Source organism: Cricetulus griseus, chromosome X (genome assembly GCF_003668045.3).
Source record: "Cricetulus griseus strain 17A/GY chromosome X, alternate assembly CriGri-PICRH-1.0, whole genome shotgun sequence".
Taxonomy (NCBI): Eukaryota; Metazoa; Chordata; class Mammalia; order Rodentia; family Cricetidae; genus Cricetulus; species Cricetulus griseus.
Window position 1 is genome coordinate 47,592,162 of NC_048604.1, and position 21,704 is coordinate 47,613,865.

The 21,704-nt window shown below is 35.3% G+C and overlaps 1 pseudogene; it reads right to left on the bottom strand.

The window, feature by feature from the left end:
• Positions 1-16,584: 16,584 nt before the first annotated feature.
• LOC100751543 lies at positions 16,585-16,928 on the bottom strand (annotated as a pseudogene).
• Positions 16,929-21,704: the final 4,776 nt, after the last annotated feature.

Sequence of the window (21,704 nt, forward strand, 5' to 3'; positions counted from 1 at the left end):
TACTAGAGGTTGGAAAAGGTACAAGGATGATAAGATGAGTTTGGACAATGGGTGTGAACAGATACTGAAATAGAAAGAACTATAATAACTGGGAAGAAGGTTTGGTGGGTGAATTTCTCACTGAAGACCTGAGTTTGCACCCTCAGCACTAACTAACCTAAATGTCCTCAGGTGTTAGTATTCACATGTAATCCTAGTTCTGCAGGTGTGGAGGCAGGAGGCTCTCTGGAGCTTTTGGGGCAGCTAGTTTTGCTTAATCAGTGAGAGTCCTTATCATAAAACATAAAGCAGATAGCAACTAGTGGAAGACATCCAGTACTGATTTTTGTCCTTCACTTTTATGCCCAGACATGTGAACACATATAAAAATATATGCATTGATATACTATACACACAGACATGTCAAAGATAGAATTCTTTCAAGTATATTCTATATTTCATGGACTCTATGAATAAGAAAACAAAAGACTCCAAGTATAAAGTAATGATGGGAGCAAATGCCAAAAGCCCTGAGTTTATCACTCCTCATCTTATGCATGTTCTGAAATTACATACTTGCAATTAATAGGATGATCACTGTGTGATAATAAATTTTAACTTAAAAAGAAAACACAAGATGTTTGCAATACACTTAATTCAGTCGATGATCATTGTCTTTTAGTCACTATGATGTGTATCAAATAGAAATGAATATAATTCAGTTATGCTATTTATTACCTGTTTTCTAGTATGTAATTTTAATAAACATCTTTAGTCTCACTTTCCTAATCCATAAAATCGGATTGATACTAACATTCACCACATCAGGTTGTTACGAAGGATAATTAAGATAACACATATAATGCTTTTGGAAATGTGAAGTGGTATAGAAATACTGTTGATGTATCATTGATGGATACTATCCTTATACAATGTTCACGTTGTCTACTTTGAAAGTTTCAGCTCCATGCTTTACGTTGTTCATGTAAACAGGCCTGGAATATTCTTATCATGCAAGCATATTCAAATAATATAAAATGATAAGCGTTTTTCAAACATAAATGGGTAAGATAGAGATGCTTTGTTTTCCACTGTTCATTCTATATAGGACTTCTGTGCAGCAGCATAGAGAAGACAAGGCCACTAAAGGGTGTTGACTAATTTAGTCCAGAGTAACAGACAGAGGACTAAAGTGATCCAAGGCTGAAAGTTCTATGACCTCTTGACTTCATCAATGTGTCAATTACAAAAATAGAGATAATTTCATAGCAGCCTTGTCAGAAATTTTAAATGAATCATTTCCATCTCTACAACTCTATGTTTCCTGGGACACAAACCAAACATGTGATGTGTAAAGCAGACATAAGAAGGAGTGTAAAACTTAATGAAGTTCATGCATTAATTTTACCTCTTTGTTTTTTCTCAAAAATGCCTTCATATGCAATTGGCTGAAGAATCTATGCCATAGAGAAAGGTCAGAAGGTAGCCACAGAGGTAGTGGAGGGAAATGGTGTGCAAGCAATGTAGTGCAAATCTAGAATTTTGCCAATCAGTATTTTTGAACTTTGTTTTCAATTTGACAACCACCAAAGACTACCACAACCACTACCACCACCACCACCACCACCACCACCACCACCACCACCACCACCACCACCACAACCACCACCACCACCACAACCACCACCACCACCAATACAACCCGAGTTCAGTTGAGTTAGATGAGCTGCAAATCCTGTCTCTTCTGCATTTGAGGACAAGAAAAAATTCTAGCTTCATAAGTGTGACTGCAGCTTGAATAAAAAAATGGTCATAGGTAAGATTGTTTGGGAAGGAAAATCATTTCAGGAAAATAAGAAAGCAAAGCAGAGCAGAAAGAAAGAAATGGAGAAATCCATTTAGAAAACATAATCAACAATTTAGCAGCCCTTTCTAGCTTTCTTTGTAGAAGAGATAAGCATGTGTGAGGAAAGGGACTCATTATCCTCCTACTAGCCAGTGGGAATGGGGTGGTATAGCTTGGAAAATTGTGTCACAGGCAGGCCTATCAGCACCATTTCCTGTTTACATAATAGAGTGCCATTATGCAGCATCCCAGTGTTTTTCATAAGTTCTTCCACAGCCCACATGCTAAATGCAAAACTGACTATAGTAGTTCCCAGCTCCCCCCCCCCGCCCCCCACATTTCTATATACCTTGTATTTCAGACATTCAAACTGGGAATGTTGAGAAACAAAAATCACTACAGAGGAAATGCTGCATTGTCTTACGTTAAAATCATAAAATAAAAAGAAAAAGTAGTAGCAGAAATGACATGCAATATTTTAAGCATTCAAAATGCTTAAATTCGTTGAACACTAATTTAAGTATTTTGAATGAGTGGAAAGATTACTTTGAACACATTTTCCTGAGAGATTGTTCAAAATTGCAAGTCTTCCAATCTAAATGATATTATATTCCTAAACTTATACCAATAATAATAAAAGTCACATGAATATTATAATAGTAGGCACATAAATTATGTCCGTAATTGGACTACATGTTGTGTCTGCCTGTCTGTCTTTATCATCACAATAGTCATATGAGCTTTCATTATTTCTGCTTCTGCTAGTATGCTTTGTATTACCTTAAATTTTCAGATAATTATTAACTGCTAAAAGAGAAAGTATACCTTGAATCACCAATTATGAATTAAAGTCAAAGGATAGATAGATAGATAGATAGATAGATAGATAGATAGATAGATAGATAGGAAAAGGAAAGAGACTACAATCACTGTGGAGTGCACACCCTCAAATATTCTGTGATCCTTCATGAGGCAGCAACTCTCTAATATTCTATCAACACTCTACTAACACTACTCTAGGGACCAAGCTTCTAACAAATAAGCCTTCATAGTATTCAACATCCCAACTATGACACCTCTTTTTATGGATGAGGGCACTAAACTAAAGATAAATTGTTTAGTGTATTCCAAACCAGAGTGAGAGAATGGGAGATTTTGTGACCTTTCACCCGATTTTTCTAAGATTAGCTGTTAACAATTTTGCACCATTAATTTACTGCTATGGAAGCATAAGCATGAAAATGATGACTCTGTCTCTAGGTACTCACAGTAAGGAGGGAATAAGCATGCTAGAAAGATGAATTTGCATCTTGAATGATCTAATGTGTTCCCACAGAAGAGCTCTTATGACATCCTATTTATGGCTTAGACATAATCCCTCACTATTTGTCTTTGTGATCACACTGAGAACAGACTACATGCTTTGCTTCTTTTCCTACCTTCTCTCTAAGTAACAACATAATGTTGCACATGTAAATGAATATTCAGTAAGAACTCAACTTGGTGGATTAAAAGGGAGAACACTGAAACTATTTAATCAGTTGACTTTTATTAGATGAATCAGCTCCAAATTTATGATCTTTTCTCATGGCAGTTTGGGCTGGCTTCAGCTGAGGAGCAGTTCTGATTTATTTTGGGTTCAATCATGTCTATACAATCATGTGTCAGTCAACTATCCACTTATATTTGGAAGGTTGCTTTTCTGTCAGATTAAGTGATAGGGTACAACAGGGATGTCTTAGTTTGTTTTATGTTGCCTTAACAGGTTGCCACATTCTGGATATTTTATAGTGCACAGAAATTTCTTTGACTTATGGTTTTGAAGTCTCAAAGATAACCAGTTCAGCTCTGGCAATAACAGAATTCCCATTCAAGAAAGTAGCACTTCATGTACTAATTATACTGCATTCATCCTCATTTCACAACACTTTTCATTATGAATAAATTTTATTACACATGGGCTTTGAGAAACATGTGTATACCTTAGGGGGGATAATAAGTCTCCATGGTTCCCATTTATCCAGGATCAACAGTGCTGGTAGGCTTCCAATATTGGGAATAAAAGTGTTCAAATAGTCTCATGGCCTTAAAGCAAAATGATTCCATGTGGTTTTTTTTTGCAATATTATGTTAACTAAGAATGGAAAAAGATGGCCCGAGTACCGCAGGTGTCCTGTTAAATATTTTCATGGAGAAAGCTCAAGGATTTTTCAATATATCAAATAAAGATCAAAATATTGCACATAAATTTTGTACAAAATACCTTTTAAAGATAATTCAAGTGCTAACCTTCTGTGTATGTGTCAGATATCAGGGACAAAGTTACACAAGAAAACAACTGTAAAGGCTTATTTTGGGGGTTTGATCAGAAGAAGTCTCTGTAACAGGACTAGTTAAAGCATACCTTTGGATCTGTCTGTGAAGACAATTCCATAAATTATTAAAGATGGGATGAGAATAACCCTGAATGCAGGTGGTATAATCCAAAAGGTTAATGGCTCCCATGAAATAAAAATGGGAAGTAGGAGGATACTAGACTTGGAGGTAAAGATTGTGTTTGTCTTGCTAAACTTCAATTAATCCCTTTCTTATTTTCTATGTCCCTAAACCTCCTTTGGGAATTAAAATGTGTTTTTTGTGTCACTGAATGTTAGAAGTATGTAATTTGCATATTTTAATTCCAAAGAGGTTTATGGAATAGTATCCTGTGTCCTAGAGTGTGCAGTGCACTTACACTCTTGAGCAATACTGGAACTGTATAAACTTTGGGGGAAAGAAATAGTATGTTTATAGTTGTAGCCAAGGTAGCTATCTTATGTTGGGCAGACATTGTTGTTTATATTTGGAAACTACCACATGAGTAGATGTGCTTAGGTGTTATTGACAAGGTAAGGATTTGTAATGGTTAACCTTGATGTTCAATTTGATCAAATTAAGAAATGCATATAGGAATTAATAAAGCATACCTCTGAGAATATCTGTGAGGGTGTTTGCAAAGAAGACTGATTGAATAGAGGCTTATGGGGATGAAAAAAATAGGCTTGCACAAATATGGTCTTATTCTGTTTCTTACACATTATGAAGTGAACATCTTGCTTTTATCACAATGATGTTTTCTTGTCACCTGCAGAAACAGTTGGTCCAGTCAACCACGTTTGGGAGCCTACAAAATGTAAACTGAAATGAGTCTTTCCCTCCTTTCAGTGTTTCCTAAGGCATTTTATCACAGTAATACAAAATCTTACTAATAAACCATTTCAGCTATATCCAAATACAAATACAGTGTTTTCCATAGTGTAGATGCTATCTCTCAAACAAACATTACCACTAAGAATCTGTATTTTGACCAACTCACTCAACATATCATTTTAAATATGGTGCTTTGGAGACCATAGTATAGAATATCAATGAATTTCACTTGTAGGATTAGTTGTCCTTTACACACACTTTCCATAACCATGGTATTTGAGGGAGATAAAGCAATTTAAATTATGGTTTGTCCCTTATTAGTACTTAGTAAATAATATTTTTTTATTTTCATCATCCTCATGTGAGAACAGAGAAAATCATACCATATCATATAAATCTGTAATGATAAATCAATTTCATACATAAGGAATTTTTTTGTTTGCTTGAGTCAGAGTTTCTCTTCTATAGCCCTGGCTGGTCTGCAACTCATTCTATATACCAGGCTAGCCTCAAATTCAGAAATCAGTCTATCTGCCTTCCAAGTGCTGTGATTAACATGGTGTGCCACCACAATCTGGCTTCATAGGGACTTCCTAATACATATTTAAGTATATAATATATTATAAATAAATATGGATATATTATGTGTTTCTATATATGCTTAAGAATTATCTACCTATTAATGTATAATAATTGCCCAGGTGGTATGGGACATTATGCCTACCATGTGGTAGTACAACACTTAGAGCAACAAGTTCATGTATCTAGGAAAACAGAAATACAAGAAAGCACATTGAAAGCTCATATGTAAAGAAGTATATAGAGGCAGGGAATGGCCTGGGGACTGACTGGAGCCTCCTTCTTCTTTGATTTTTTTTCTTTCTTCTTCTTCATTTTTTTTTGTTTCTTGCAATTATTGAGGGACAGAAAAACTTAACTGGAATTCTCATCTTACTCTTAGTTCTCTGCTGGTGATACTGAAAAACCCAAACAAAGTTTACCTTGGAGGCCACAAGCAAAATAGACAGAATTTGAAGAACTGATGCAAAAAAGGACGATCACATTTGGCCAAGGTGGCATACAGCTTTAGACCCAGCACTAGACAGGCAGAGTTGGGTGGAGCTCTGTGAGTTTAAGGACAACCCAGTCTACAGGGTCAGTTCCAGGACAGCCAGGGATACACAGAGAAACCCTTTCTTATATATGAATGATATAAGTGAAAAATATACACTAGAACTGTGCAAAAATATATATGTTTTGAATTTACATTATTGTAAACTCCATCCAACTCCATGGTTGGATACGGATTATGAAAAACTGGATTTAGTCAAATTTTTTTTTCTACAATATGTCCAGGGAAAATGGCTTGGGGTTAAAACTTTGGCATTTGGAGTTCTAATGTGAGAACAGTTTCTACTGAAAGGAAGGTATACTAAGAAATTTTAAGTCATGAGATGAATAAACTTCTGCAGTGTTAATTTTACCACTGTGTAAGTGATTTGTTTGTCAAAATGTAAATGTAAAGAAATAACTTTAAATATTTGAAAAATTGAAATTATTGAAAATCTAAAATATAGCTATAAAGCTATCATGCCACTTTTAACAGAAATTACTATTAAATATGTTATTCTGTTACTCTCATTTCCATGAGCTATTTCAGGCTTGTAATGGTAATTTTATCCTTGTGTGCTATAAACTATAAGTAAACTATCATACCTTTTACTGGGAGAGTCATGACTCAACTACATATAAAGAGTTAACATTAGAATTGGCAATAGTATAGTAAGATACTTCAAAATTCAAATGAATAAAAGGATGGGAGATATGCATCATTAATGATTAGAAAAGAATACAGACATTCAAGACAAATAATACAACATATGGTGTCCTGGTTGCCACCCAGACTAAAATGAAAAAATAACTGGGAAAGATAAAACATGAATTACATATTAGCTATTATTAATTTGTATGTGTTATTTGAAGTGTATTCTAATTATGTTGAGGTTAAATAGAATGCTTCTTCCTTTGGGAAATATATTACATGCAGAAATGTTTAGGGATTAAGCTATGATATTCACATACTCATTTAAAAAGATTTCTGTGAAAACAATAATATCAAAAGTGAAAAACATGTATGGGTAAATTTTATAAGGAAATATATGAGTATTTCTGACATTGAGTTTGTAATTAAATTTGTAAGTTTTAAGGGTACTTTATTAAAATTTCTTTCTTGTTTTAAAATTGGTTTCACCTCTAATATCTAACAACTGTGTATCTATTTAAATTCTGTGAGGTTATAATTAATAAGAGGTATTTTAGTAGCCTTGCAAATTTTCTCACCAAAATCCTAGTATACAACAATGTATATATGAACAAATTTCAAGTGTTGAATTATAATTTTTCTATACATATTTAATTATGAGCAGTATTATACTATACTTCCCAATGAATAACAGCCAAACAAACTGTTAGCAAACCATCTCCTAGGATTTCCAAAATCTTTTAGAAAGCCCTTTTATATCCACTTTTTCTTTATTTGATCTTTCCATCTCCATGGGGTAAGAAAGACATTGATAATATCTCATTTTCTATATTCACTCATATTTATCTGAAGCATAATCTGAAATATCTAGATCAAAGAAAAACCTTCATTTAGGTTAAAATGGCCAGATTCATTTTCCTTTGTCTCAAATGTTCATTTTCTGTACAATATAATGATCTATGTCTCCCTACACATTATGGAAACAAATTCTGAAAATTAAAACCTGGGTGTGTATATTCACATTTCCCCCTTCTCTATTGAGGAATACAGGATATTAACCTCTCTAATCAAATAAGGTCTTCATGAGAAGGGAATCAGAGGGGCATGTGTTCTTTTTATCTTTAATTTATTTATTTTACATACCAACAACTGTTTCCCCTCCCTCCACTCCTCCTGCTTCTTTCTGGCCTCCTTTCTATCTCCCCATATACTCCTCCTCTGTCTTTATTCAAATGGGGTAAGGCCTACCATGGAAGTCAACAAAGCTTGGCATATCTAACTGATGCAAGACAAAACTCCTTCCCCCTGCATCAAGGCTGAACATTGCATTCCACCATAGGGAGCAGGTTTCAAAGAGCAAGCTCATGCATCAAGGGCAGGTCCTGGTCCCAATACTAGGTGCCTCACAAAAGATCAAGATATCTGAAACTTAAAATCCATGTTAAAGTGGGAAAAGGAAAACATTTGGCTCAGTGCCATTGGAAGTGTTCAGATGGAAGCACATACTTCTGAGGAAATAAATATTTGGCCATATATACAGTAAGCACTTAAGTTACGAGGACAAACAACTCATGCAGACCACAGAAAAGTGTCCCTGAAAGTCCCTAGTAGAAACAAAATGTATTTTGCCAGAGTTTGACAAGTATCACAATGTGAATTGTGATGTGGAAAGATGGAGAGAGACACAAAAAATTCTAACCAACATTGGACAAGTTGCATTTCTTAGAAGGAAAATTAATAAATATCTAATATCTCCACACCTCATGTCTTTATACAATAATGGGTTAACAAACTTGCCTAACTTTTCTAACAGGTGTTATCTGGACTATGGATCTTCTTTGTGCAGATTGTATTAAAGTCAAAGGTTTTAATTTTAGAAGGTACTTGAAACGTCAAAATTGAGAGGCTGAGTTTTGATGGTTTTCTGGGAAGAAAACATCTTTGTAGTGTGTCCTTTGAAAGGAAGACAAAAGAGAGCAGAACAAAGGCAAGGGTAGGCAATACTTAGAAAAGTGAAAAAAAAAAGGTCTTCATGGTCAAAACATATACACGATGTTTCAGAAATAATTGGATATGTGTTTATAATTAGTATCTTTAGCCTTCTTTAGCTTTTTCTGTGGGACCCTCTATGCTAATGAAATGCACCATTTCCAAATACATGCCTTTTATCATCAGGTAGCATGAAAGTATCCACTGAAAAAGATTCTTTAAAAATCATGATTAAAAACTAACAGGTTTACCCAAGTATGATGTATATGAAGGACAAAAATGGCCAGCATGCCATGATAACTATAAGGGTGTAGTTATGCAGTCACACCTTGGCAGTAACCAAGAGTTCTCTAATTGGACTTAAGATATGCTCAACAAGAGGAAAATCATCCTTGGTACTGGAAACTTAGACAACTGCCCAGGGCTAGTGAAGTCAAGAACTTAGAGGAGAACCTACAACCATCACTTCATTAAGAAGCATAATCCCTAACTATATTCTAAATATTTGTCCTCATACCAAAAGGTAAATGCAGTCCCCACCCCTCATCAAGGAATATTCTCGGCAAAAATTGAGACCATTACAGTAAACCACAATCAATCAAAAGGCAGAGTTGTGGAGCCTGGTCCTTACTCATACATCTACAACCTACCTCCTGCTAAAAGCAAGATCAGACCAGGGAAGAGCACTTCAACTAGTTATTCAGTACCAAATAATCTAACCAACATTTGACAAGTTGCATTTCATAGAAGGAAAATTAATGAATATTTAGTAACTCCACACTTCATGTCTTTATACCATAATGGGTTAACAAACTTGCCTAACTTTTTAACAGGTGTTATCTGGATTATGGATATTCTTTGAGTAGATTTATTAAAGTTAAAGGTTTTAATTTTAGAAGAAACTTATTTCAGCTTTCCCATTGTTTTATTGAGTATATTATACAAAATTACTTTGTGGGCATTTTATATTTTGTGCAATAACTTGATAGTTTGTGGGCTTCTTTCTATCACTAAATTTCCTATATTTTGATACTTGATCTCATTCCTTTAAGTTTCTATGATGGCCACACTTTAGACATAAAATTTTGTAGCAGATTTGAATAATAGCATCCCATTCTGAAAATATTCCATTTGTCTCTTTGCAGCACAGATAAGATAGGAGTTAGGTTGTACTATATGTATAATTCCAACCTGCTATGGCTCAGTTACTTTTTCAGCACAGCCCTCTGTCTCTCCCACTGGATAACTGAAGATTGAATTACAATCCTCTCAGGTATTAATCTACATAGCACCATATTATTGCTAAATATTTTCATTATTTCAGCAATTGGAAAGGTGAGTCTCAGAATAGCTAGTGCATGCTTAGCATGGGTGAGTGCCTGGGTTTGACTACTCAACAGAAAAGCTTGGCAAAGATTGTTAGAGGTAAACCAGATCTAGTCTAGTCCACTTGTTCATTTCTTTGTGTTATCTGGGACACTATTGCCTCCGTGTGTGTGTGTGTGTGTGTGTGTGTGTGTGTGTGTGTGTGTGTGTAGCCAAATACAGAAGACAATATTTCTGCTACTTTGCTACTTATTGGTAACCCTCCACAATCTGACTGTAAGACTATATTGCTGAATACTTTGTTTTTTTTGTTGTTTTTTACTCATATGAGAGACATCTATCTGAGTATATGTAGTAGAGTGGAAAGCCAGAATATCAGTCTTCTTGCCAAGGGTCCAGTAATTGAAAATTTCTTTAAAAACTATTTGGATTCAAGAGTGAAGAGCAAAGTGGTGAGACCAGGCTGGTGAAACCCACAGAAAAATCTGACCTGAACATCAGGGAACTCTCGCTCCTCAGACTGATAGCTGGAATACCAGCATGGAACTGATCCAGACCCCAGGAACATGGGTTTCATTGAAGAAACCTCAGAAATCTATGGAACCTCCTGTAGTAGTTCAGTACTTATCCCTAGCATATTTGTGGACTTTTTCCATATAGAGGAATACTCCCTGAGCCAAGACACACTGGGGTGGATGTAGGCCCTATCCCAAAGGATACAATAGACATTGATGACACCCTATGGAAGGCCTCACCATCCAGGGGGAGCAGAAAGGATATGTGATAGATAGGGTTTTAGTTGGCGGGGGTGGTAGGGGAGGATGGGAGGAAGAAGGGAACTGGGATTGTCAGGTAAATGAATCCTGTTTCTAATTCAAATAAAAAATCTGAAAAAAACAAAGCCTTGTTACCAGATAAAAAAAGAACAACAACAACAACAAAAAAGAAATGAAAGCATAAAAAAACCTATGTGGATTCAACATGTTGCATTACCTCTCTGTGACCTCCTCTTCTCTAGAATTTTGTCTTCTCCAGCATCTGCTTGCTCCATCAGCTGTGTCACACAGATATCAATATGGCAATGCGTATCTGTGTATAATTTTATAGTCACTAATTTATACAGATTGTCCCGCTGCTCTCAAAAGAAGTTGGTTCTGTCATATGTTATTTCATCTTCATACAAATAAGCATCTGTTGAACCTGAATGTCAGCATTAATTTCCAAACTGTATTTAAAAACTCAGATTCTTATGTTATAGCAGAAAGAAATGAGTCAGCACACCTTAATATGAAGCTTGTGGGGCCGAGTGGCATTTACCAAAAAAGCTCAATGATATGTATTAATTCATTCTGACACTAAAAATTGAAAATGAATAGAAAAAGGACAATGACTTTTGATACCTCCCTTTAACATTAAATGATTGTATTATAATTTTTATTTAGAATAAAATTTGTGAAATCTAGGAGTTTTGCTGTTTAATCATTTCACTTTGGATTAGTGAACAACTTCTTATTTATCTTACCTTTACCAAAATGTGAAACAAATGTCCACTCTGCTTAACTTAAAATTCAAAGATTTCATTTTATCAGCACTTCTGCTGATATCACAACCCGTAAGGAGGGTCTTAGTTTTGTGGCTATTTCTTTTTAATTTACATGTAAGTGAGAGAGTGCCGTTTTCTCAGAATGGCTGAAATATATGAAACCTTCAGTAGATTAGCAATGATTTCAAATCTAGGCTTTCGGTGACACATTTGAGTCTGACTCATATTATTGCATATGCACTTTTCCTATCAAAGAAAGTCTGGGTTATTAAAGTAGTATAAAGAAATGAATTGTTTCTCCCACAATGAAGAAATTTCACTCACATGTTTTGCATAGTGTTTAGTAAAATATATGTGCTAGTGCTGAGTGATGGGCTTCAAATATTTAGTGTTCATGTTGCATAAGTCCTTCCACAATATATCATGTCCTTTCATTGAGAACTTTAGTTCTGCTTACTCCTTGTAATTCAAGAAATGAGTATCATTCTAGTAATTCTCTCTAAAGCAATTATTCTCATGTTCCCAAATTGAAATACAAATTACCACTCAAATGCAAAGATGATAAAACAAATTGAAGTTTTATAATAAAAGCTGAGACTGGAGAGATGGTTCTGCAGGTAAGAGTATACTAGCTGCTCTTCCAGATAACTTGGTTCAAGTCCCAGATCCCACATGGCAGCTCACACCTGTCTGTAACTCCAGTTCCAGATAATCAGTTAGCCTCTACTAGCCTTCACAAACACTGTATGTAAGTAGTGCACAGGCAAAAAAGTGGTACATATATACTGTGGAATATTATTAATCTGTAAAGAAAAATGAAATCATGAATTTTGTGGGTAAATCCACAGAACAAGAATAGATCATAGTAATTGAAGTAACCCATACCAATAAAGACACATGTTATATGTTGTTATTGGAGGCTCCTAGTGCAAAATCTTTAGATATAAGTATAAAGCACCAGTGTATACAACATTAAAAAATAATTTAAAAGCTGTGTGTAGATGTTTGTGTTCCTGTGTGTTTGGTTTTCCTTTCTTTCTTTCTTTCTTTCTTTCTTTCTTTCTTTCTTTCTTTCTCTTTCTTTCTTCCTTTCTTTCTTTGTGTGTGTATAAGCAAAAGTAGACACAGATTGAAATAGACAGAAAGCAAAAATGTAATTTTTAATTATTTGATCTGTGAATCCTGACTACCAGAAGTAATATAATATATTGGATGATGGTGCATAAAGCATAGAACCATCCTGAAAAACCTAGTCCCTGCAAATTATTAACAGTGGGCTGGCATTGAGTATACCAACTAATGAGTGCTCTATAAAACATCTACTAGAAGATGGTAGGATACATGCTAATACCAGTGAATACCATGAACAAAATTCCATATTCCAATTGTCTTTGCAGTTAGTTCCTAAATAAAAATTAGAATTATGTGAAATATCTTGATAATGAATCCTATAATTTCACAGATTACAAATTTACCAAAAGTATTGCATAAAATAAAGACAAATACATATTCAGAGAAAGTGTATAATATAGAATGGAAAAAATATCCGCCTTCCATGATAGAAGCAGTCTAATATAATAACCCTGCCTGCATCTAGCTGACTGATAATTCGGTAGAACAAACTCATAATTAGGCTTTCAGTGTTCTTGGTTTCCCTTTATGGGAGGCAGATTGTGCACTGTGCAGTAGTCATATCCACTCAGATTTGTTGAGTGTGAGTTCATGCTCCTGAAATTATATCCCTTTGGTTGCTTGGTCCTTTATTTAATCCCTATGGTTGCTTTGTTTATGGTTCCATGAAGTAACGGCAGAGATGGCTGGTGAAAAAGGCTGACTTAGTATCCATAGAGCCAGGTATCCTGCCCAGGTGATTATGTATTATGTGCAAGTAGCTATATAGCTGCTCTGAGTCTGTGTGTGCAGCAGCAATGCCATGTCCATTAGATAGCATTATATACCACTCCTTTCCATCTTCTGGATCATGCATTCTGTCTTCCACCTCTTGTGTGGTGTTCCCTGAGCCTTGGAAGAATGAGATGTAGAGGTCCCATCTAGAGATGAGCAATCATAGTCACTTATTTTCAGTACTTTGAACACTAGAGTAACTCTACATTAACTGCTATCCACTGCAATAAGAAGCATCCTTACCTCATTTTAGGAGCAGCACAAATCTATGGTCTATGCTTATAAATATAAATATTTAGTAGGCAATTTGACAACATGACCATTTTGAAACATGATAGGCTCTCCCCTAGGATCTATGACCTCCCTCCCTACCCATGTTTATTTTGGTTTTGTTTTACCATGTTGAAAGTAGTAGACATTAACTCCCTACTGTAGAATAGGCCTCAAATCTAGTCAAGAAAGTGGTTATTTACCCATGAATAGTTTTCCATGATTGCACCTGTAAGCATATCTTGCTTGGCAGATCCAGCACTTGATAAGACAGTTCATTCTTTTCTTCTCAAACAGTTTGTGTACTACCTTTCAGCAAGGTTAAAGCTAGCTAGAAGAGTTTACTGGTTAGTTCAAGATGATTTCTGTGTGTCCTGCAATCACTGTGTAGTGTCCTTATCACATTTTGTTACCTCTTTGTCATTTGATGGACATCAAGGTTGATTAAGTATCCTACCTATTGGGAATAGAATGGCAATGAACATAGATGTGAAAACACCTCTATAGTAAGTTATAAAGCACTTTGGATACATGTTTCGGAGTTATAGAGCTGGATGCTATGGTAGATTTATTTCTAGTGTTTTGAGTAACCTCCAGACAAATTTCTAGAGTGGTTGCAGTAGTTAATGCCCCCTTCAACAGAATTTGTCTTCCCTATGCTAGGCAGTCTGACTATCATGGCTACCGTGACTATATGTATTTCCTTAGGGATTACTGGTTATGAACATTTAAAAATTTTTGATAAATTTTTATTTAATTTAGAAACAATCTTATTTTACATATCAATCACAGTTCCCTCTCCCTCCCATGCCTCCCACCAAGTCTCCCATCCCAACCCCTATCCACTCCCCAAGGAAGATGAGGCCTTCCATGGGGATCATCAAGTCTGTCATATCATTTTGGGCAGGGACTAGGCCATCCCCTGTGTATCTAGGCTCAGAAGAGTATCCCTCCATGGGGAATGAGCCCCCAAAGTCCTTTCATGCACTAAGGATAAATACTGGTTCCACTGCCAGAGGCCCCATGGACTGCCCAGGCCTCCTAACTGACACCCATGTTTAGGGTCTTGGTTCGGTTCTATGCTGGTTCCATAGTTGTTGGACTGGTGTCTGTGAACTTCCATTTGCTCAGGTCAGTTGTTTCTGTGGGTTTTCCCAGCATGGTCTTGACCTCTTTGCTCATCAATCATTCTCTACAAATGAGTTCCTGGATTTCAGATCAGTGCTTGGCTGTGAATCTCTGCCTCTGCTTCCATCAGCTACTGGATGAAGGCTCTATGATGGCGTTTAATGTATTCATTAATGTCATTATAGGGAAAGGCCATTTAAGGTAGCCTGTCCACTATTGCTTGGATTCTTAGTTGGGTTCATCCTTGTGGATCTCTGCACATTTACCTAGTACCAGATTTCTTTTTAAACCTATAATGGCTCCCTCTATTAAGGTATATCTTTTAAAGTATCTATTAATAACTTGTGCTTTTGATCTTTTGAGAATTTCCTGTTTACTTCCACATTTAGTGGAGTTGCTTGTCCTGTAATAAATACAACTGGCAAAGATTTTTCCCCATTTTGTGCACTGCCTTCTCAATCAACAGACCATTTCCTTTGCTGGAAGACAAAAGCTGTTTCTTTTCATGAGAGTTCAACAATTGGTATTACTTCCTGAGCAACCAGAGTCCTATGTAGAAAGTTCTTACCTGTGCCTAAATTTGAAGTGTATTTGCTACTTTTTCCTCTAGTAGTTTTTGAGTATCCAGTATTTCTGTGAGATCCTTAAGCTATTTGGAGTTGATTTTATGCAAAGTGAGAAGTAAGAATCTTGTTTCATTTTTCTGCATATTGTAAGCCTGGTTTCCTAGAAATATTTTTGAAGGTGTTGGCTTTTCTCCAGCACATATATTTGCATTGTTGTCAAAGATGACATAGGTATGGGCTGGAGAGCTAGCACAGTGGTTAAGAACACTGAATACTATTTTGGAGAGCCAATTTTTGAGGTTCACCGCCTACATGGGTGGCCCACAACCATCTGTAACTCCAATTCCAAGAAACCTGATGTCCTTTTCTGGCCTCCATAAGCACCAGGCACACAAGTGGTGCACAGACATACATGCAGGCAAAATAACCACTATAAATTGAAAAGGAGAGATTAATCAGTTAGCTGTAGTTATGTAAAGTTATATCTGCATCTTCTATTCCGTTAAATGATTTTTATCTGTTATTTTACCACTATCAAACTATTTTGATTACTATGGATCTGTAATAGTATTTGAAATTATGTATGCTAATACCTCCTGCACTATTCTTTTTGTCCAGGTTTGCTTGGGCTTTCCTTGTCTTTTGTGTCGTCTTATTAAATCTGAGATTATTGCTTCTGTATTTGTTATGTGTGATCCTAGTGTTTTGAGTAGGATTACTCTGAATATGTAGAATGATTTTAGTAGGACAAACAATTTCACAATATTAATCTTGTTAATCCATGAGCATGGAAGAGTCCATCTTCTTCAGTTTTTAGTGTATTATAGTTTTCATTCTAGAGACACTTCATTTTATTAGTTAGGCTTATTCCCTTATATTTTATTCAATTTTTGGCTTTTCTGAATGTGATATTGTTGTTTGCTGACTTCCTTTTCAGTGTATTTATAATTTGTATGGGAAAGTTGTTGTAATTTTAAAAAGTGGCATGTGAGAGAAAGATGCAATGTGACAGAGCTTGGATGGAGAGTTATTTTTTTAAAGAGCTCTGGTGGTTTTATTAAAGGAAGGCTTTTCTGGTTTACTACTTCTGAAAAGTCTGTTCTGGCATGCTTCTAATAATATCAGAGTCACCCAGGTCAATGATAGCCAATGTGCATACTCTGTAGTATTTCTACATGCTGTGCCCAATTCAATGTTATTGCCACTGTAGGGATGGACACGGGTTTTAGCCAACATGCCATAGTATTCTATTTCAGATTTCCTCAAAGCTGGGCCATTGTTAGTGAGGATAACCAACTTTACTTTGCCTTGTCTTCGCATATTGAGATTCTGTTTGTATCCCAGCACGTACTCCCCATGTTTCATAACAAGCTGGAGTGTATAGTTGATTGACTCCAGGGACTTTTTCTTCTTTGCTGCCACCATATTCCTGCTTTAGGTGTGGGGCAGTCCCCAACTAGGAGCAGTCATCAAGATGGAATGGAGAGATTTTTATTGGGGGAAAGTGAATGGGAAAGGGGAGAAGGGGAGAAGGAAGACTGGCCTCAAAGCAGACAGACAGAGAGGGAAGAAGGAAGGAGGAGGAGGGAGGGAGGGGAGGGAGGAGAGGGAGGGAGGGAGGGAGGGAGGGAGGGAGAGAGAAAGGGAGAAGGTGGACAAGGCCCTTTTAAAGGGGAATGTAGTGAATGTGCACAGGTCGTGCTCTTAGTGGCTGCAGCTGAGGGCATATCCTGCATTTCCTGTCAGAACCTTAAGGTCAGGCCAATACAAATGCCTGAATACTAACAAAAGCTACATATTTCTGTGTGATAATATTGTATCTTGCTTCTTTTCTGGGCATGTTTTATCACCTCTAAGAGCTGTTTGGTGGAATCTTTAGGGTCTTGTATTTATAGACTTCATCTTCAAGTAAAGACACTGACTTCTTCCTTTCCTATATGTATTCTATTTGTTTTCTTCTCTTGTCTTATTGCTCTAGCTAAGATAACTAGCATTGCACTGCATAAAAGTGGAAATAGGGGACAACCCTGCCCTGTTTTTTTCCTAAGTGGGAACTCTTCAAAATGTTCTTTATTAAATTGGCAATATGTTTGATGTTTATAGTCTTTTATGCTGAGGGATGTCATATTCATAACTGTATTGTGAAACCTTGCTAGGTTTTTGGTAAAGAGATTTTCAGCATCTAATAAGATGATCATGTGATTTCTGTATTTGAAGTTCTTTATTTGCTGAATGACATTTATTGATTTACACATGCTGAAATGTGTGTGTGTGTGTGTGTGTGTGTGTGTGTGTGTGTGTGTTCATGTATATGTGTGTTGAAAATTTATCATGATTATGTAAAGATTCTTGGTTAATATTGACTTGTTCTATAGAAACATATTTTAATGATGCTATGAATTGGTGGTAGAGATTGTGCTATTGGTTCATTATTATGATTAGTTTAATGATACTAAGGCCCCATTTCCATCAATAAAGGGAAAACTAATTAGTCAATTGTGTGAGCCATTTATCATAGTACAACAAAATAACCAAATACTCTTTAAATTTTAGAAAGAGATTATTTGCTTCACATTATTTGCTTGATTGGTTACCAATAAATAGCTCATGAGAAACAAAGAACTAAGTAATGGAATGTGTGACAGTTTCAAATAATTTTGGAAAATTAAGGGACATAGTAGTACACAAAACATAGGGATTTAGTAGTACACAAAACAATGTGCTCATGAATTAGAGTTCCCAATACATTTATTACATAAAACAAAGATTTTTGAATTATGACATGCAGGTCATACTTATTGCTTGAAGGCTTGGAAATGAAATTGCTAAAAATAAAATGCAGAAATTTGTCCTATGGTTGCCTGAATGACACATGTTAATCTTGCAACTTCATAGACTATCTAAATTAAACTGAGGGTATTGATAGGGCCCTAGATATATGAAAATACTTTAATGAATCATAAATATATATAATATATATATAAAACTTCTAGTCTCCCAGCGGATAAGGCCTTTGTAGAGCAAATTCATTTGACACTATCATCTCTATGTAAAGCTATCTCTTACACTTCAGTAACATCATCAACAAATATAATTCAAGGGGTTAGACCAGTGTTACCTCATGAAGTTGTATTTTATTACCTGTGGTAGTTGTTATGAAGCACAGTGATGATTCTCCTTAAATCAACCCTTAACACTTCTCTTTGCTTCTAGATCTAATTAGTTTTCACTACCATCAGGCCCTAAAGGCAAAGTACAAAGTGTAACTCATGAAGAGGTGTATAACAATCTAAAACAACAATTTCAGGTTTTAATTGAACTGAGAAGAAACCTAGCTAACATATATACAATGGGTATTATGAGTGTGAGATAAATGTCAAAAAAATCAAGCGTATCAGATGGAGTGTTTTAAATACGGGACTGTCAATAAGATATCTGATATCTAATGCTATAGCTCAGTCAATAAAAAAAATCAGCTTGCCTGGCTTATTGAAACAGAGCAAATGTGTTTGATAATTATAAATTAGAAATTTCTGATGCCATTTTCTTTATTACATAGACATAGTTTTAATGGCTTAGGGAGATTATACTCCAAGAGTCTATTTAGAATTTTAGATGTATTCCATAGTGTATTATTTATTGTTCACAAGTTTGTATAGTTACTGTAGGTTCTGTTGTTGACACTTAGCTTCATTCCATTGTCATCAGACAAAATATAGAACTTCATTTCAATTTTACTATATTAGTTGAAACTTGTTTTGTGTCCTGAGCTGTGGCTAGTTTTGGAGTAACTTCTAATGGCTACTCAGAAGAATGTGTATTAATTAGTGTTTGTGTACAATATTCTGTAGATGCTTATCAGATCTATTTGATTTACTATGTCATTAGCTCCAATGTTACTCTATTTTTTGTCTTGATTACCTGTATATTGGCAAGAGTTGGGTAATGAAGTCACCCATTATCATTGTGTTTGGGTTGACATGTGATTTTAGATCTAGTAATATACCTTTAATAAAACTGGGTGCATACATAATTAGAAAAGTAATATCTATATGGTGGATTGTTCCTATAACGAGTATGAAGTCATCTTCCTAATCTGGCCTCACTAGCACTAGCTTCGGTTTGAAGTCTGTTTGTCAGATATTAGACTAACTATACCTGCTTGTTTCTTATTTTCCCTTATTACTCTTTTAAATGAAGGTTTTCTTATATAATCTAATATATTCTGTTTCTAATATAATCCACTAGTCTATGTCTTTTTTATTGAAAAACTGAGACCATGAATATTTAGTGCTATTGGGGCTGGAGAGATGACTCAGTTATTAAGACTGCTTGTTGATCTTCCAGCAGACCTGGGTTTGATTCCCAGCATCTGCACGGTGAATCACAACTATCTGTGACTCAAGTCCCAGGGTATCTGATATACTTTCTTGACCTCTATGTGCATCAGGTCCTGACTTTGTCACACACGCATATTTTTATTTTATGTATATACAACATACTAAAATTAAACCAAGGAGAAATAAATGATTTAAACAGACTCATAATGAGAAATGATATTGAAGTAGTAATAGAATGTCTGAAAACTAACCAAAATTTCAGAATCAGATGAAAACACTGTAGAATTCAGCCAGAACTTCCAAGAATAACTAACAGCAATACTACTTAAATTATTCTATAAGCTAGAAAATTAAGCAAGTTATTCACTCTTTTGTGAAGCCTGAAATACCTTTATAGTAAAATCAGACACACACACACACACACACACACACACACACAAACACAAGAGAGAGAGAGAGAGAGAGGAGAGAGAGAGAGAGAGAGAGAGAGAGAGAGAGAGCAAAACGTATTGATCAATTCTCTAATGAACACAGATGCAAACATTCTCACTAAAATACTGGCAAACATAATCAAAAATCATATGAATCATTCAATGGGACCACATTGGCTTTATCCCAGAAATTCAAGAATGATTCAATATGTGTAAATTAATAAATGACATAAAATAAATAATAATAAAATAAAAGAAATTCTCTTCTCAAATCCATTCTATCTATCTATCTATCTATCTATCTATATATCTATATATCTATCAATCTATCATCTCTTTCTATCTCTATCTCTTCAGTTAGTTTATCCATTTATATATTCAGCTAGTGCTCACTGTATGTAATTATTTGAAGGGCTTAGTACTTAGGCATTGACAACATATAAGGGAGTTTGTTCCTTAAAAAAGAAAAAGAAAAGAAAAACTAACTTTCACATAGTAGATGTAGATTCCCTGCAGCTTTTAAAATATATATTAGACCTTGGGAGCCCTTCCCTTATCCATACTTGAATATTTACTAATGTGGTCTTATGAAGTTTTGGGCAGGCAGCCACATTTTTTTATAGTTCACTGGTGTAGCATCCTTGTCACATCTAGAAAATATTAGTTATTAGAAGTCATCACCATCCTCTTTTAATCTATCCAGTCCCTTTTCCAAGATATTTCCATAGCTTCAGGACATTAATGATGCCACATTTGAGGATGGGCACTTCACCATCACTTATTCTCTGTACTTTGTCCAATTATGGTTCTCAGTAATAGTCTCCTTCTGCTGAAAATAAAAAAAAGTTTCTTTGATGAGGGAAAAGAGCTATACTTATCTGTGAGCATAAGGATAGGTATTTGAAAAATAGTAGGAAATTATATTAATTTAGCAAAATGGCAGTAGTAGATTCTTCTCTTGGGCCTCTTCTGCCTGCAGCCATGTGTAGTTATGGGCCTTTACAGTACCATGCATGAGTTTCCCCACCTATTAAGTAGACATTAATTCTAATCAGACTCGTATTAGTCGAATCCAAGATACTGGTACCACTATTGTCCAGTTAGTTATTTAGAAATGTAGCCGTTGTTCAGGATTGTGTCAAATGTTTTGACTCAGTTAGTCTTGTTTACTTGCTTGAGGACGTGCATGTTTTATTATGTCTTCAAAATCTATTAAGTTCTTTACAAAATTTGATTTGTTTTCTACTTACTTGTTACTTTGGGCCTCAAGAACAGCCAGGGATGAAATATTTTGGTGTTCTCAGGTGTTTTTCTGACTTATACACTTTTCTTTGCTCACAACTTCTGGATCCCCAGTTGTATTTCAGAACTTTTGAAAGCCCCTGTGAACATGTTGTTACCACATTTTCCCTTTGATATTTACATAGATG